Source organism: Drosophila subpulchrella, chromosome 3L, assembly GCF_014743375.2.
Source record: "Drosophila subpulchrella strain 33 F10 #4 breed RU33 chromosome 3L, RU_Dsub_v1.1 Primary Assembly, whole genome shotgun sequence".
NCBI lineage: Eukaryota > Metazoa > Arthropoda > Insecta > Diptera > Drosophilidae > Drosophila > Drosophila subpulchrella.
Genome location: NC_050612.1, coordinates 2,057,378 through 2,075,604, shown reverse-complemented (window position 1 = coordinate 2,075,604; position 18,227 = coordinate 2,057,378).

Below are 18,227 nucleotides of genomic sequence, written 5' to 3'. Positions count from 1 at the left end.
CGCAGCGCAAGTTTGTTACGCGAATATGCCACGCCCACTTTAACGCCCACAAGCCGCCCAAGCCTGTGGCGCCCACAATTTTCATCCTAGATACAAAGTTTTAACTGAACTGTATTGGTCTCGTCAATACCTATCGATTGACCCAAAAAAAATTGCCACGCCCACTTTAACGTCCATAACGCTTAAATCTGTCTACCGCCGATAGGTGGCGCATTTCAATCTCGCATTGCTGCTTGCATATCTCCATTTCAATTTGGTCCCTTTAGCTGAGTAACGGGTATCTGATAGTCGAGATACTCGACTATAGCGTTCTTCCTTGTTTTATATTATTTTTAATGAAATAACAAGAAATTTTTTCCAAAAAGTGGTGGAGCCACGCCTTTTTTCTGTTAATTTGCTAATGGGGAGGGCTGCTGGTGCATATGGTTTTCCGTGTTGCTGTAAACACAAGTGCGGCCTATTTGTTCCCTATCCTGTCGTGCGAGTGGTTTATGGGTTATCTAAGGTTAACAATGTGCTCCTTAACTTTGTTCATTAAAATATTTTAGATCGTTTGTTTTTCGAGTCGTCTCGTTCTCCGGGGGGTAGGGACACTATTATTGTGTGTCGGAGGTCTGATCTGCCCGTTCTTTGTCCTCGTGGGTTTCGTCGGGATGGTATTCTTTCAAGTCGCTGAGGCCGGCGATGCGGCGACGTCAAGTTCCCGGAACCTGTAATTGGAGGAGGTTTGGGGAGAGGAACTTGTGGACCTTAAAGGGTCCTTAGTATTTGGCTGCAAGCTTGGCAGTGAATCCTTCTGAGGCCTTTGAAAGGATGTGCCGACGCTGTAGTACCCAGGATCCTACGGTGGGTCGCCACTCCCGGCGGCGGAGGTTATAATAGCGGCTCTGTTCGGCCGATGCTCCCGCAGTGTTGTCCTTGACGGCTTGAAACAATTTTCTCATTCGGTCTGCTTTCCTCTCCAGGGTCGGGTGATCCGTGGCTTGACCCGGAGTGACCTGATCAAACAAGGTGTTTGGCAGTCTAGGTTTTCTTCCTTGTACTAAGAAGCCGGGACTGAACTTCGTAGTGTCGGAGACGCTGGTGTTTATGGCCAGTGAGAGTTCTGGCAGTAGTTCGTCCCACTTACTTTGCTCAGCTCCGTCCAGGTACGCCGCTATCATAGTTTAAATGGTCCTGTTGGCTCTTTCAGTGGAGTTTTGTTGGGGATTATAAGGGGCCGTGTGTTGGAGTTCCATTCCCATGCCCTTACAGAACGCCTTGAAAGTCCTGCTTGTGAATTGAGTACCATTGTCACACACGAAGAGTTTTGGGGTCCCGAAGCGGCTGAGGATTCTATTCCTAAATGCTCTCTCCAAAAGTGCTGTCGTGGCTTTTCGAAGTGGGACCAGTTCCGCCCATTTCGTGAAAGCGTCCAGAAACACGAGTAGGACGGTGTTCCCATGCCGAAAGCGTAGAAGGGGACCCATAAAATCAGCGCAGACTACACTAAAAGGTTCCTCTACTTGACGGGTTAACATTTGTCCAGCTGGTTTTCGCTGACTCACCTTGTACTTCTGCAAGTTAGGCATAGACGAACGTATTGGGTTACCTCTCGAAATAATCCCGGAAAGTAGTATTTTCGGGCGACTCGCTGGCAAGTGCCCATCTGGCTATCCGTCCAGTGTGGTTGTCGATGGAATTTAACCATTTTAGGGCCAGATGATCGATCAAAATTCCAAATCGATAGCCCTCCAGATATCACCGCATCTTTCGTATGGCCCACACTATGGCCAGGCATTCCATTTCTATTGCGGAGTAGTCCTCCTCGGTCCGGGTTAATCGGCGACTGGCATAGGCTTTAACCCTTTTTTACTCCATCGATGGTCTGGGTCAGCACTGCGCCTAATCCGTGTTCGATAGCGTCAGTCTGCAGGGAGAACCTCTGAGCAAAGTCGGGACACGCAAGGACAGGTGCCTCTGTAAGTCGGGATTTCAAAGTCTCGAAAGCCTGATCCTGTTCCTCATCCCAGCTAGACCTCCTGCCTTTCCCGAGGAGCGTGGACATGGGTTCCACGATGGTCGCGAAGTTTGGCACGAATCGTCTATACCATGACGCGACGCTGAGGCAACGACGTAGTTCCCGTAGATTTGAGGGCGGTTTGAGCTCTCGGATTGCTGCGATCTTGTCCGGGTCGGTATGTATCCCTGCTTCGCTTATAACATGTCCCAAATACTTTATGATTCGCTGAAAAAAACTGCATTTCTTTCTATTGAGTCTATGACGCTGTCGAGCGCCCTTTGAAACGTGGCTGGAGCAGAGTGGAGTTCAAAGGACATCACCTTCCAGTGTAACAGCCCTCGTCCCGGCACCGTGATTGCGGTGTATTTACGACTAGACGGGGCAACTGGGATTAGCCAATATCCGCTTTTGAGATCGAGAGTTTAGATAAACCGTGCGTTACGCAATCTCTCCAAAATGTGGTGAATTCGTGGTAACGGATAGGCGTCGGGTATTAACCGCGCATTAAGTTGGCGATAATCCACGCACATTCGGATATCGCCAGTCTTTTTCCCTACTATAGGAGCACTATGTTGACTCTTGGAAGGCTCGATACGACCATCGCACAGCAGCTCGTCGACTTGTTGATTAATGACGGCTTGCATAGCGGGGTTTTTGGGGTATTTGTTTTATGGGCTTATCGTCTTGCATGACGATTTGGTGCTCCGCGATACTGGATACCCCTTTGCGGTTGTCAAATCTACTCAACTCACACTCGAGGAAGGCTCGCACCCGTGGATCTGCTGTTCCCGGACTACTTCCAGAATCCTTCGTGGTACTAACGGTGGCCAGGCGCCGTCGCCGTCTAGATCTTCCTGGGGCGGCCTCGACTGAATCTGAGTTCGGTGCGCCGAGCCTCGCTGGTAAACCTGCTGCTCCTGCTGGACCAGGAGGGACTGCCGCGCACGCCACGTTCAGTGAGCCGTGCCTCGCTGGTAAAGCTGCTGCTCCTGCTGGACCAGTAGGGAATACCGCTGGTAAACCGGCTGGACCAGGAGCGGTGTCAGTTGCAGATCTCAGTTGTATGTGATCCCCTCCACAGCTAAGGGTGGCTTTAATGCCGCAGAGGAAATCTACTACCAGTAGTAGATCGTCGAGCACGGTGGGCATAACTAAAAGTGGCACCCTTACTTGGTTTTGTCCCAGTTGAATGTCAACCATCAGTGCTTGGGTTAGGTCATGTCGAGACCCGTCGGCTAGTCGGACTCTCGAACGCACCCTTCTCCAGTTATTCCCACAGTTAAGCTCCAGAGCTCTTGATTCACTGATGAAACTTCTAGTCGCGCCGGTGGGTATGGTGGCCATGAATGTTTGCCCTCCGAGGACTACAAGCGCCCGGATCCTCTTCTGCTCAAACTTCAGGATATGGTTTATTGGTTCGGGGAGTTTCCTGGGTTCCTCCAGCGGTCCCCGACCGCTCGAGGCCCGTTCTCGTTTCCCGACTTCGGCTACATTCCCAGCAGAATAACAACTGGGGCTGCCGGCATTCTCTTGCGAAGTGACCTCTTCCACCGCAGTTCCTGCATGCGTAGCGTACGTCTATCGTGGCTTCGTATTCTGGTATTATGGTTCCGTGGTGAGCATCACTCGCTGCCCAAGTCGATGCCTGGGTATATGGGGGTGGGTTGGTCGGTAGTGAGGCCACGTAGGTTTTTGGGATTGGGGCAGTTGCTAACCCTTCAGTGCCTGATGTACAGGGGATGGGTTGCTTCCAGTCTCCACGGCTTTGTACGACTTCGTAGTTCACGACCAACTGCGTCAACTCGGCGAGCGTCTCAAAATCCTTCCTCCGGGTGAACAGCTGGTATTCCGGGAGCATGTTCTCAGACACTCGTTCTAGTTCCTGGTCCTCGGTGTACCCCGCCCGCTGCATGAGCAAGCGTAGGTCTACTAAGTAAATCTTAAACAGCTCACCTGGCTTCTGGGCATGGGTCCGGATTTGGTCTTTCAGCCGCTGAAAGTATCTAGAAGAATTCCAAAAATTCCCTGCGGAAGGCTGCCCAGGTTGCTCCTTGAACCTTGTTTGTTCGGAATCAGCATTCGGCCCGTCCAACCAATATAACTGGCATTGCTTGCGGAAGGTAAGTCCACTTGGCCGCTTTTTTTCGATGTGTTCCATAAAGCTGAGAGGGTCGGAACATCCATCAAGGGTGAGACACCAGCGGGCCATCTTGTCTACTAGCGACGTGCACGAGGTTCTTACCAATGTCTTGTGAGGCACTCCTCCTTTGGGGATATTCACGGTCAGAGGTATCGTCAGGCTATTACTCGACGAGTCCTGGCGGTTGCCCAAATTTCCTGCTGGACCAGGGGGGACTGCCAGTGACTTTGATCTGAGACTACTGGTTCCGTAATTAGCTTCCAATTCTGCAAGCTGCGTCCGCGTTGCATCAGGGAGGTCATCTTGATTCGCGAAAGCCGCAAGCCTGCTGCGTAGTTCCTCTAAGGACCCATCGCTGCTGAGTTAGAACAAGGCAGTGATTGCTTCGAGTTCGTCCTTCCTTCGGTATGAGATCCATTTAATTCCCATATTTCTGCTGGCTTAACGTTTATTTGAATTCACGTCCTTTATTTTATTATTATTATATTTTCCGCTGGGGGTTCTTGTATTGGTTTGGACTTATTATTATTATTATTACTGGTGGTCACTGTTTTATTTAATTTATTTTCACCGTTGGTCCTTGTTTTATTAAATTTATTTTCACTGTTTATGCCTAACCGAAGTAGACACTCGCAAGCCTATCGCGTCGCGGCAATGGTAACGATGGTTACTGCGATGCCGGACCACAGGCGATGCTGAGCTTCGCTGAGGTTGAGCTAACGTGGTTAGCTACTAGTTGAGATAGTGTATTACGAGCCCTATTCCCAGAGGTAGGAAGTAGAACCGCGGAGATATGAGGTGCGTTGATAACTGATTTATTCTTCATTTGATACATGCTTATATACTACTTGGAACACGGAAGTTTAGTGTAATGATTAGTGAAATGAGCTATATTCTAAAGTAGGTCAAGCAATTATGATTAGGGTAGCAGTTTGCGTAGTTGGCTCGGCTGACAGTGCAAAATGTGCTGACTGCATTGGCGGGTCAGTGTACCGTTTAGTCGGTGAGACGGAGAGTTAGTGAGACATATAATATGCTGATCAGCAATTCTCATCTGCAGCGGGTGCTACTCTTCTTGTTGTTGCTAAACACTTCCCTTTGCGTTAAAATTGACATCACCGTGGGGATTGAAATCGTGCCCTCGTAGAACTTGATCATTTGGCACGTCTATGGTATGTGGACCTTCTACAACAAAACCTAGATATTTCTTGGTTAAATTTAGAAAAAGTCTAACGTCTTGTAGGGTTTAAGTTGATGAGAAGTCGGTTCTATATTAATTGGTTTTTCTCTTGCAGTATAAAGATCAGTCAGCGGCAATGAACCATTAAATTTAGCGGTTGATTCTCGATCGGACGAGTTGTAGTGTTCAATATGGGACAAGGAGCGATGCACAATCTAAAATACTTTTTCTATCACATTGGCCACATAATGTTGGTTCTGACTCACTGTTAAAAGGAACTGGGATCAACGGTGCGCATTCTAGCGGTGCTCGGGTCCAACTCGTCGGATCGGTTGGCGTCCTTTTTCTCCCAGGTTCCTAAGTTACTAACACAAATCAATGTTTAATGCGCGGATCAAACAAGGAAGACGCTATAGTCGAGTACCTCGACTATAAGATACCCGTTACTCAGCTAAAGAGACCAAAGGGAAATGGAGATATCCAAGCAGAAAAGCGAGATTGAAATGCGCCACCTACCGGCGGTAGACTTAAGCGTTATGGGCGTAAGAGTGGGCGTGACATTTTTCTTTCGGATCAATCTATAGGTATTGACGAGACCAATACATTTCAGTTAAAATTTTGTATCTAGCATGAAAATTGTGGGCACCACAGGCTTGTGCGGTTTGTGGGCGTTAGAGTGAGCGTGGCATATTCGCATAACAAACTTGCGCTGCGTACAAGGCTACGGCATGTCAATCTAACATCCCAATTCTCTATCTTTGATAGTTTTCGAGATATCCACGTTCATATTTACTATTTTTTGAAGTTTGTGGGCGGTTTGTTTGCGTTAAAATAGGTAGTGGCAAACTTTTTTTGGGTCAATCGACAGGTATTGACGAGAACAATACATTTCAGTTCAATACATTTCAGTTCAATACATTTTTGTTCTAGCATCAAAACTGTAGAAGCCACAGTTTTGGGAGTTTGTGGGCGTTAGAGTGGGCATGGCACTCTGCTGAAACAAACTTGGAATACGCACGCCAAATCTCAATAGCCTAGCTCTTATAGTTTCCGAGATCTCAGCGTTCATCCGGACAGACGGACATGGCTAGATCGACTCGGCTAGTGATCCTGATCAAGAATATATATACTTTATGGGGTCGGAACCGCTTCCTTCTGCCTGTTACATACTTTCCGACGAATCTAGTATACCCTTTTACTTTACGAGTAACGGGTATAATTGCACAAATCCCTAAGTAGTGAGTGTAAATTAATATACTAGGCTGCGCCGACATGCATTTAAGTGAATTGGTAGATTAGAGAAAAGGTATATCGGGTGAGGGGTACAAAGATGTAAGTTGTCCCTTATCTCTACCCACCCAACCATGGCAACTTGTTTCATTCAGGCGTTACCCCAATGCACAGATTATTGTTCTATTACTGAATTTTGGGTGAGATAAGCATAAGTACTCGACCGACAGAGACAACAAAAATAATTTAAGCCATCATGATCATTTTCACAATTATATACAGAGATTCCATTTTAATTTTCTTATTCAATAACAAAACCCAAATCAATAACAGTTATTCTTACATATAACATCAATCACCTATATCTCTTTCTTCATTTATGAAATTCTTAGTTTTTAATTACTAACTAATTGTTTGGGGCTTGTGGTGGAATATATGGTTTCAAATCAATATATATATATATTTAGGTGTGTTACAAAAACTTAGCATGCATTCTTTATTGTAATACTCACAGACGTTTAAGTTATATTCATCGTCGTATCATTGGGCCCAAGATGATTCCGATGTGATATGTATATGATCTGTGTATTCGTAGGAGCTTATATATTTAAGCTATATATATAGAGCAATATTTCAAACTTCCCAAATGCATATTGCTCACTGTATTTATAGATTTTAGTTATAGTTAATTTGCAGTAATTCATAAACAAAACAAATTCTACTTTAAGAAAGTTTTCTTTTATAATTTTAACCAATTTTAGTTGCAACAATAGCTGATCCAACAGCGGCAGTGCAGGAACCTAAAACCACGAAACGAGAATCAAAACAGAGGTATGAACTTGAGCAGGTATTAGAATATAGTTATGAGTGCTGCAATATGTTTTGGGGCACTTGTCAACCTGCACCGGTTTGGATTCGAGGCCGGTACAGTAAAAGTGGTCCTTTTAGGGGGTGAATCCAGAATCGCTACAATTGCTTATATTTTCGTGTTGTCGAAGGCATAGAACTCGTAGAAAGGTTGCTAGTTCTTGACGACTGAAGGCTGTGGCGTTTACCTAATCCGTATTCCCACGTGTCTGCACTGACTAGGCCCAGTGGCCCGCCGGTTCGTCGTAGCCAAATTGAATGTTTCACTCGGATTTTTGTTTGTTCCCTGTTTTAAATGGTGGTGACTATTAATTTACGGATCTAGTAACAATTCACTTTTGCTAAAGCTTACGTGAACTCCACGTGGGCAACCTTACTATTTTCACTTGAAGTACTGACACTGTCGGTAATAAATAAATATACGTGTGTGTAGTTCAAAGCATATAAATGATATGATTGCACGGTAAAATTTTCTGAGGTCTGTACTTCCAATATTGACTGACTGATGGCGGAGCGTTGCTGTAGGTTGAGCGCTTACCGTCTTCAGCATGCAAGCGCTCGATAAACGTCAGTACACTCCTTAACGTTGGAATTTTCGTTGGTGCATCCGCTGAATTTTCCAGTGCAGCTAGAGACTGCTGGTCTAGTTTTCTTCTGATGATAAAACACAGGATTGGATCCCAGGATTTTGTGCTGACATCGATGTTTTGAAAAGTACTAATTCAGTTTTTGATAGTGTCATGTAAGCCCCTTAATTGGCGCGAGGTTTAGGCTTATAGTCAACCATTTCTGCTATAGCCGCGAGTACTAGTATTCTTCCGTTCTGGTACCTGACCTTCAATCGCCACCAGGTGTCGTCATAGCCACCCTGTGAGAAGGCTGTGTCTGTCAAAACGTTCCTCGCCTCACTACGAAGCGAACTCTGTAGAATATGTAGTTTTTGACTGGCCGAATATGGTTTATTATGTACCAATTCCAAAAAGATATCATGGAACCGTGGCCAGTTTAGATACTCGCCGTTGAACTCTGGAATGCTAATTGGTGGAAGTGCCAATTTTAGGCTCATTGAAACGTCGCTTTCTGGAAGCATGTTCATTTCGTGTTCTTCGTATAATGTGTGGAATTGGGTTAGCTCTGCTTCTGCGAGAGCTGCGGCTCCAGATGTGCTATCCAGTTCGTCGGGGGCTTGCCTCAGTAACGCCCAATAGAGGTCCAGGTGCCTTTGTTAATGATGATTCCAATTCGTTGTATCTTCTCTGCAACTGTCGGATAACCGTGTCAGTCGCGGGTTCTCTCTTGGTTTGATCTCCTGTTGTAATCTTGATGTTGGCCGAAGTTCGCCTGGGGGCCTTCGGAAGCCCGCTTCCAGTAGGCACGTTAAAATATATGTTGATATTTTTCGACCAGCTCCTTAAGTGCTAAGCACAGCGTATTCACTTCCAGTCGGTAATGCCGCTTGTTGGACTTCTTCATCTAGGTCGCAAAACTGCAGCCAGAGATCTTTTAACTGATTTGGCTTACCGGAATAATAGCCGTCTAGGTGGCGTCGTTCGACCGAATCCTTGCCATAATTCTTTTTGAGCTGTTGGATTTGTACTTGTAGCTCATTTTGGTTGTCTAGTAATGGATTGTGTTAATTGATTCTTGTGCGACTTGTTTCCTATGAGTGGAGTAGACATATTGTGTGTCTTGGAAACGAAGAATCCTATGAAGCCGGATAAAGCTGTGTGTCCTGTGAAGCTGGATGAAGCTGTGAATCCTGTGAAGCTGGATTATGCTGATTATCGTGTAACGCTGGATCAAGAAGCGTATCTTGTGAAGCTGGTGAAGCTAAGTATCCTCTGAAGCTGGATGAGGCTGACGATCCTGTGAAGCTGGATGAAGCTGAGTATCCTGTGAAGCTGGATGAAGCTGAATATCCTGTGAAGCTGGATGAAGCTGAGTATCCTGTGAAGCTGGATGAAGCTGAGTATCCTGTGAGGCTGGATGAGCTATAGTTTCCAGGGCGGGTGGATGTAGTGAACTTAACGGGTCTTCTCACCAGACAGAGGTTCAGATTTTGGTGGGAAGAGATTGCTGGAATGTGATCCTTTGTTGGTAAAGAGTAGGTCTGGGGATTTCGATTATGGTAGTAGTTTGCTTAGTTGGCTCGGCTGACACTGCAAAATGTGCTGACTGCATTGGCGGGTCAGTGTACCGTTGAGTCGGTGAGACGGAGAGTTAGTGATACATATAATATGCTGATCAGCAATTCTCATCTGCAGTGAGTGCTACTGAGCGCCTGGTCCCGTTCCCAACTAGGCTTTTGCTTGATATGGTCACTACGTCGTGAAGCGTCGGCCAGAGAAACTAAAATCGTCCCCCGCCCAAATTTGTCAAGGGAAACCGCATATTATGTATTATCGGCGTGCGCCGTGGATAAGTTACGTAGTGGCGGCTAATGAATATGGAACTAATTAAATTCATAATTATTTTTAGTAGCGGAGAGTGTCGAAGTTACCACCTATAAAGGTGCACACATCATCAAAACGCTTTCTATTCACGACTACAAATATCGCTCTGATGGCTCTTGCACATTCAACTACAAGGCTGATACTAGCCGCTGAAAAGTTAATATTCAATTATATAAAACTGTAAATTTATAAAAATATGCTTAGTACATCTAAATGATCATGTATTTACGGTTATTTATTAGATACTACTTCCTGATTTAAACTATGAATGTATTGACATCACCCAACAATATGTTTTTGTCAAAACGAGAAAGGACAATGACTTTGGCTACTGTAGAGATGACAATAGCCTTGTCTATCTTGTTGCAATGTATAAATGTAAGAAATATAGACGGATGGTCTCAATATATAAATTCTCCAACTCGCATATAATTATCGTTAAGTTTACTTTCGACAATAAATATTGAATTTTTACATTGAACTGTGGATCTTTATATATATATATATTAAAGTATATGTAAAATGGGAACCTCGTTCCAACACACTTACCCTTCTTTTAATCCTGGGCCATGAGATCTCGACGCTTATAATGGTCTTATATAATTATGTACGTGCGATATTAGTTGGCGGTTCAAAAAAACATAACACAAAAACTATGTTACACAAAAAAAAGAACACTATGGCAGTATAAATATGCATGTATGTATACATCGTATGGGAGTTCCACTGCGGCACACGTCGGTTCCTATGGCTCGGGGGTGGGGGCTGGTCGCTGCAGCTCAAATTTCTTGTTCAATGCACTTGTTGGTTCTATTGCACTTGCATTCAGAAATGCAATGAAGTGTGTCATCACTTTCTGCGGGCCGTAATGCTTGTCGCGGCGTCTCTGCACAGATCGTTTGTGCATCTTTACGACTTTCAAGACTACAAGAGCTAGGAGTAGTCCACCGACGAGCTTCAGCCACTTTGGATGTTTTGCTGCCCATCTTGGGGTCCTTTGGCCAGATATGTAGTTCACCGAACTTTCGTTCTTTGGGGCTTACATGTGGTCTTCCTTCAGGATACGGTTGATCCCAAGACCGGTAATCAGGACTTTCTCCTGGATAAAGTTGATTTCAGGGAAGCGGTCAAGACTTCCTTCTGGACACCAGTCTTCGTCCAGTCGTGGTCTGCGTTGATGGGAGATGCACTTCTAAACCAGTGCCAGGAAGATCAGAACATTTTCTGCCTGCCTTTCGCTAACCTCCCAAACTGGATGGATTAAATAGGTGTTCCTACCTAGGGGTACTCTTTCGCTATTTCCCCTATCTTAGGAGTCAATGGACGGCTGGTGCACTCTGCCAGCTGCCGGGGTATGGTTACCAGTAGGTCGATCGTGGCCGTTGTTCTGGCCACATGACACCCGTGAATTGCCGAACTTGCAATTTCGTCTTCCCTTATCAGTTTGAGTCTGGTTAGTCAACTGCGCCCGTCCTCGAGTCAAGATTCGTCGTTGCGTCTCTATGAGAATTTTTTGTTTTGGGAGGCATGGAATGTCTTCTATAAAGAAATCTGCGAACGATCATAGTTGTTTGTTCCGTTTTTTTTAGGCGCCAATTTACGTGTGGCCTCGACCCACTCCTGTAACCCAGTCTCAGATTGTAGAGCTAGTCGGGCTTATTATTTTCATTGTTTTATTTTTTATTTAATAAGAGAGAGCTTTCCGGCCTCTATATATATATATATATAAACATTTTTTTTTAATTCTTTGCTATTTATTTATTAAGTCTTCTCCTTTTGGATACTGACAAGAAGTGTATCAAATCTAAAACTAATTAATCTAACTAACAGTCATATGACTGATATTGTGCTAAATGTGGCCCGAAAGTTATTGCTGGCTTGGCAGGTCGTTGCGTTGTAGACAGGATCGGCTGGAAACCCAAGTCAAGCCTCTTGCGAGGCGATTGGGGTGCACAGAGAGTTTTTCATTGTAGGACGCTTTTTGTTTATCTATTTCATCTTTTACGGTAAGAATGCCTAGGTCTCTGTGGATGTTTTGGTTGCGAATATACCATGGTGCCCCAGTGATAGTTCGCAGGATTTTCGATTGAACGCGCTGTATAATGTCTGTTGCTGCTGCTGGCGTTCCCCCATAGCTGGGAGCCATATGTCCAGATGGGCTTGAGAGTGGAGTTGTAGACCAAAACCTTGTAGTCCAGACGCAGGGGCGAACGAGCCTTAAGAATCCAGTGAAATCTGCTGGCTTTTAGTTTTAGATGTACTTTCTTGCGTTCGATGTGTCTTCTCCAGGTTAGTCGTCTGTCAAGGTGGACGCCGAGAAACGTTACATCGTTGAACTTGGTTTTATTCAATGATAGTGGAGGGCATGTTTGCCTGTTGAGAGTTAACGTTATGTGTTTAAATTTTTGTTCATTTATTTTAATCCACCAGTCAGATAGACACCTCTCTTCTACGAGGATGTGGCTTGCTAGCTGTGTTGTGGCTCGACCTGGGCTCCTCGAGCGACTCAAAATTGCGGTGTCGTCAGCGAACGTAGATGTTGTTAGCTGCTCGTATCCCCTGTGTATAGGAAGAATAGAGTAGGCCCTAGCGCGCTTCCTTCCCGGACGCCAGCTTCGATAATGTAGTCGTCGGATGTTGTTGTGTTGCACCTTACTGCGAAGGTTCTGTCGTATAGATACGACTCAAGAAGCTTGTGAGTGTAATCAGGCAAGTGTGTTTTGATTTTGTGCATGAGGCCATCTAGCCATACTCGATCGAAGGCTTGGGATACATCGAGGAATATTGCGCTGCAGTATTCCCGATGCTCAAAGGCTGTGCGTATTTCTGATGTTATTCTGTTAACTTGTTCGATGACGGTTTGACGAAAGCCCAATTGATGAGCAGGGATAACATTGTGTGCTCCTAGATATGGTATTATGCGAGTTAGAAGGCATTTTTCGAAGAACTTAGACAAACACGATAATAAACTAATTGGTCTCTAGGATGACGGAATTGTGTGGTCTTTTCCGGGCTTCGGTATCATAATGATAATAGATTTTTTCCATTTTTTCGGATAGTAGCCGAGAGTTATGATCCCATTGAAGAGCTTACAAATAACCTCAATTGCAGAGTTTGGAAGTTTAATTAACATTTTTGGGTTTATTTGGTCACCGCCAGGGGCTTTTTCGGTCTCAGTTCCCCATTGACTTTCGCGATCTCCTTTGGCTGAAACAATGGTGGTAGGGAAATAGATTCAGATTCGATTTGTGGTAGGACAAATGAACCAGTGGCATGGTTCGGCTGGAAGTCGTTTCTGAGATGAAAAGCAAAAGTTTTGGCTCTATATTCGTCGCTGCGGACCCAGCTGCCAGATAAATTTCTGACTGTTTCGATTGGAGAGCACAGATTTGGGTGAGCTCTCCACAGAGGATGTTTTGTACTGGTTGGCGAAAGTTTTTTAATGTACCGCAGCTGTGCATTTTCTGTTTCTTGCTTTAGAGTTCGATTTAGTGTGCGAGTGGCTACCTTAAGACGTTGTTTTGATGACGGCGATCTGTTGGTTTGCCAGGCACGTCGCAGGCGCCTCTTTTCTAGGACTAGCCGTTCAATTTGCATATTAGTTTTAAAGTGGTTGGTTTGCACGTCCCTGCCTTGTGTGGTGTTGAGATAGTGGCTGCCTCCACGAATACTTCTTCAAGAGCATCGGTAGAGCAGTCGATGTCCGCTTCCATGTTGAAGTGAGGGGTTAATTTGATGTGTGAGCCTACATACTTTTTATATTTTAAGCAGTTGATTCTGTGCGACGACAACCTGAGGGAGTGATCTGTAGTTTTTGTGCTTTGAAGAAGAGTAGAAGTTCATGACTTGTCCTTCAGAAATTGTAAAGCGAGGCGGGCAGTAGTAATTAGTTGCAAACCTTTGGTGAAAGTGGTGCTTGATGCGTTCCCTTATTAGGATGCTGGTTCCGCCGAGTGCTTTACCATCTGGATGGTCTGTGCGGCAGAAAGTGTAGCCTCTTATTTGGAAGTTGTATTTGTTTGTGAGGTGCGTCTCTAGCAGTAGCATAATGTCGATATGAATATCATTCAGGAACTGTGTTACTTCAAGGTTGTGCCGTGAAACGCCATTGGCGTTCCACATTGTTATTCGTAGATTTGCCGTCTATTATTTGGACTGCTTAGCTGCAAGTAGCTGTAACACCATGTTCTGGTTTTGAACGAGTGTTTGCATGGTCGTTTTCATGAATATATATAATATATAAGAATAACATGCAAAAACATGAAAGGAAGTTAAATTCGGCAAGCCGAAGTTTGTATACCATTGCAGCTATAATAATTAAATTTAATTCGAAATTCTTAAAAACACAAAAAATGACATTCCCAATAGTATAAGATAATATGTCAAAAAAACACCGAAGCTATAATTTGTTTTATATTATTTTCCCAGCAATTTTCCGGTCGTTCCTATGGCAGCTATATGATGTAGTCGTCCGATTTTGATAAAATTAAATTCGAAGTTCAGAACTGATTAAAAATGTTATTTCCAAGCTTAGGAGGTTATATGTAAAAAAAACACGAAAGATATAATTAAAAAAAATTGGGAGCTATAAGATATAATTGTTCGATCCGGCTAGTTCCGACTTATACACTTCCTGCAAAAGAAAAAAAGACTTTTGGGAAAGTTTCAGCCCGATAGCTTTAAAACTTAGAGACTAGTTTGCGTAGAAACGGACAGACAGACGGACAAGGCTAGATCGACTCGTCTAGTGATGCTGATCAACAATATATATACTAGTTAACACCCAAAATAAAATAAAGATCCAGACTTAAGTAGAAGTAAGCATTGATTGCACAACCAATGCCCCCAATAAAGTTCACACGAATTAAGCCACGTGCGCTGAGCTAGCACCTTTCGATTAGCGATCGTGGGAATGCAGAATAGCCAAAGTTGACCGAAGTAGAAGTAAGCATTGATTGCACAATCAATGCCCCCAATAAAGTTCACTCGAGCTAAGTCGCGCGCTGAGCTTGCACCTTTTAATTAGCGATCGTGGGAATGCAGAATAGCCAATTTCCAAAGTTGATCGAACCCATCCAAGTGCATACAACAATAACAATGACTTAAATGCATTGGCCAATGACAACTAAATTTGGTCAACAGCGACAGCGATGAAGAGCAGCAGCTTATGACAACGAAGAACGCTGGCAGAAACAGCAGCAGCGGCATAGACGGTGGCAGCGATGGATCGACGCGTAGTTATAATGAATAATTGTTTAGCTTAAGTAAAATCAGTTCTTAATCCAACTCAATAAAGAAAAGATTTTTTTTATATCAAACTAATAACCAATCTTTTAACTGGCGCCCGAACAGGGACCTGATTAAAAGCCGCGAAAGGACTACAAGTACCGCGTCTCGTGAAGTTCGAAAAAATTTTCCGACGATCAAACATCCGCCTAATCCTAAAAAATCCGAGACCCGTTGGAAGTGCAAAGTGCAAAGGGATAATCAGGCCAAAAATTAATCACCGTGATCCCTCTAGTATCCGTTCGGAGGGAACGTGTAAAAAGGTGCAGAGAAGGCCCCTAGTAAACCCGCACTCAGGAGAGATCGCTGCAGCGTGGGATAAACCGGAATCCGCCGAGCCTGCCGACACGAGAGCACGCCGAGAAATGCTATTACTGTAAGAATAGTTTGAAGAAATACATCAAAAGAACCAACTTTTTATAAAAAAATATTACAAAAACGTAAAGAATAAGACCCATACTATAGTTTTTCAGAAAAAACCACACACGACATAAAATGCCCTGCATAAGCAAAGACACGCATTATAATTCCTTAAGGCAACAAAATTCCGAATTCTGAATAATTAAAATTAAAAATATAACTGAATTTCATTGCTCATATATCCCAAATGACTGAACAAGACTTAGCAGACAGACTCGCGAATCTTGCCACACCTTCGTCAGTTAGTAACGTACAAACAAACACGCGAATCATGACCGAGAGGGAAATCGAGGAAAAAACAAAAACGGTACTAGAGGCATACCTTAGTAGCCTAGTAAAAGAAATACTTAACCCCAATAAAGATTTTTCTAGGTATACAGATTAAACAATTAAAAGAGAATTAGCGCACAATCTTAGTGACTTAGATAAATTACCAGACATCGTGCGGACACTTAGAGATTTTTAAGGAAACAAAAGTGAATGTTCGTCATGGAAGAAAAGTGTCGAAAGGGTGTTAAAAATTTACGAACTCAGAGTTGGCTCCCCAAAATCAGGGTTCGTAACTGTTATACGTTTTATTTTTAAAATCACTTTATAATAGTTATGTCATGATTTTTATTTAAAACTCATAAAATAATTGTTATTCTCTCAGTTTTATATTAAACTGGACAAATAAAACTTATTCTCCGAGTTTTATTTTCCGCTTGAAAAATAACAGTTATTCTTTGAGTTTTATATAAAAATCAAATAATAAAACTTATTCTCTGAGTTTTATTATTTCGATCAAAAATAAAACTTAATATCATATTGTGGCGGTTCCGTAGTTCATAGAAATGTAATTCAAAATTTAGAATGCTAAATGCGCGGTTGGCTATTTAAAAAAAAAAATTTCAGATACTATAGACCACCGTTAGTATGTTTATTTTTATTAATTTATGTCGCACATGGGAAAAATCAATGTTTTAATAGAAAGCAGACTTTACAGTCATACAAATCCAACTAGTTATATATAAGAGTACACCTTAACACTTTAAATAAATTGCCTATACTGGCCTAGTGCATCAGTGTTAGTTCCGAAGACGGGGAAACGGGTAATAATCGACTGATATAAACTCATTAATTTAAAGTTGTATTTTATTTAAATTGTTTATTTAGTTTAACAAATAAAAGTTTTTTGATTGACTCCGACGAAAGTTTGCATCTGAGGTCCGTTAGAATAAGTTTTAGGGCGGAAAAGGACCTTTCTACGCTGACTTGGGTAGCGGGAACAGCATGGACCACTTTAGCCATTTCGTAGAGGTAAGGGTAGACGAATCTTTTCTCCTCCCAATAAGTCAAGATTTGAACATTCAAATCAACATAAATTAATAAAAATATACATACTAACGGTGGTCTATTGTATCTAAAAAAAATTTTAAGAAATAGCCAACCGCGCATTTAGTATTTTAAATTTTTAATCACATATTGAGTTTTATGTTTGATTTAAATAATAAAACTCAGAGAATAAGTTTTATTATTTGATTTTTATATAAAACTCAAAGAATAACTGTTATTTTTCAAGAGAAAAGTAAAACTCAGAAAATAAGTTTTATTTGTCAAGTTTTATATAAAACTCACAATATAACGATTATTTCATGAGTTTTAAATAAAACTCTGAAAAATAAAAATCATTGCGGTTATGTAAAATACAATGTTTAATAACGTCAGTGGTGAAGTTGGATTTTTTTCAGGATTTTCCCTTGTTAGTGATTTTTTTGTTTGAAAAAACAAAAATAACAGTTATTTTCGAACCCTGCCCAAAATATTAGGGAATTCCTTTAGCTATCCGAAACAAAACAAGGAAGAACGCTATAGTCGATTACCTCGACTATTAGATACCCGTTACTCAGTTAAAAAGACCAAAGGGAAAGGGAGATATGCAAGCAGCAAAGCGAGATTGAAATGCGCCACCTATCGGCGGTAGACAGACTTAAGCGTTATGGGCGTTAGGGTGGGCGTGGCAAATTTTTTTTTGGTCAATCGATAGGTATTGACGAGACCAATACAGTTCAGTTAAAATTTTGTATCTAGCATGAAAATTGTGGGCGCCACAGGATTTGGCGGTTTGTGGGCGTTAGAGTGGGCGTAGCATATTTGCGCAACAAACTTGCGCTGCGCACAAGGCTACGGAATCTAAATCTGAGATCCCAATTCTCTATCCTTGATAGTTTCCGAGATATCCACGTTCATATTTACGGTTTTTTGAAGTTTGTGGGCGGTTTGTGGGCGTTAAAGTGGGCGTGGCAAACTTTTTTTTGGGTCAATCGATAGGTATTGACGAGAGTAAAGCTAAAATTTTTATTCTAGCAGCAAAACTTTAGGAGCCTCAGTTTTGGGCGGTTTGTGGGCGTTAGAGTGGGCGTGGCACTCTACTGAAACAAACTTGCGCTGCGTAAGAAGCTCAGGAATCTGCAAGCCAAATCTCAATTGCCTAGCTCTCATAGTTTCCGAGATCTCAGCGTTCATCCGGACATACGGACAGACGGACATGGCTAGATCGACTCGGCTAGTGATCCTGATCAAGAATATATATACTTTATGGGGTCGGAAACGCTTCCTTCTGCCTGTTACATACTTTCCGACGAATCTAGTATACCCTTTTACTCTACG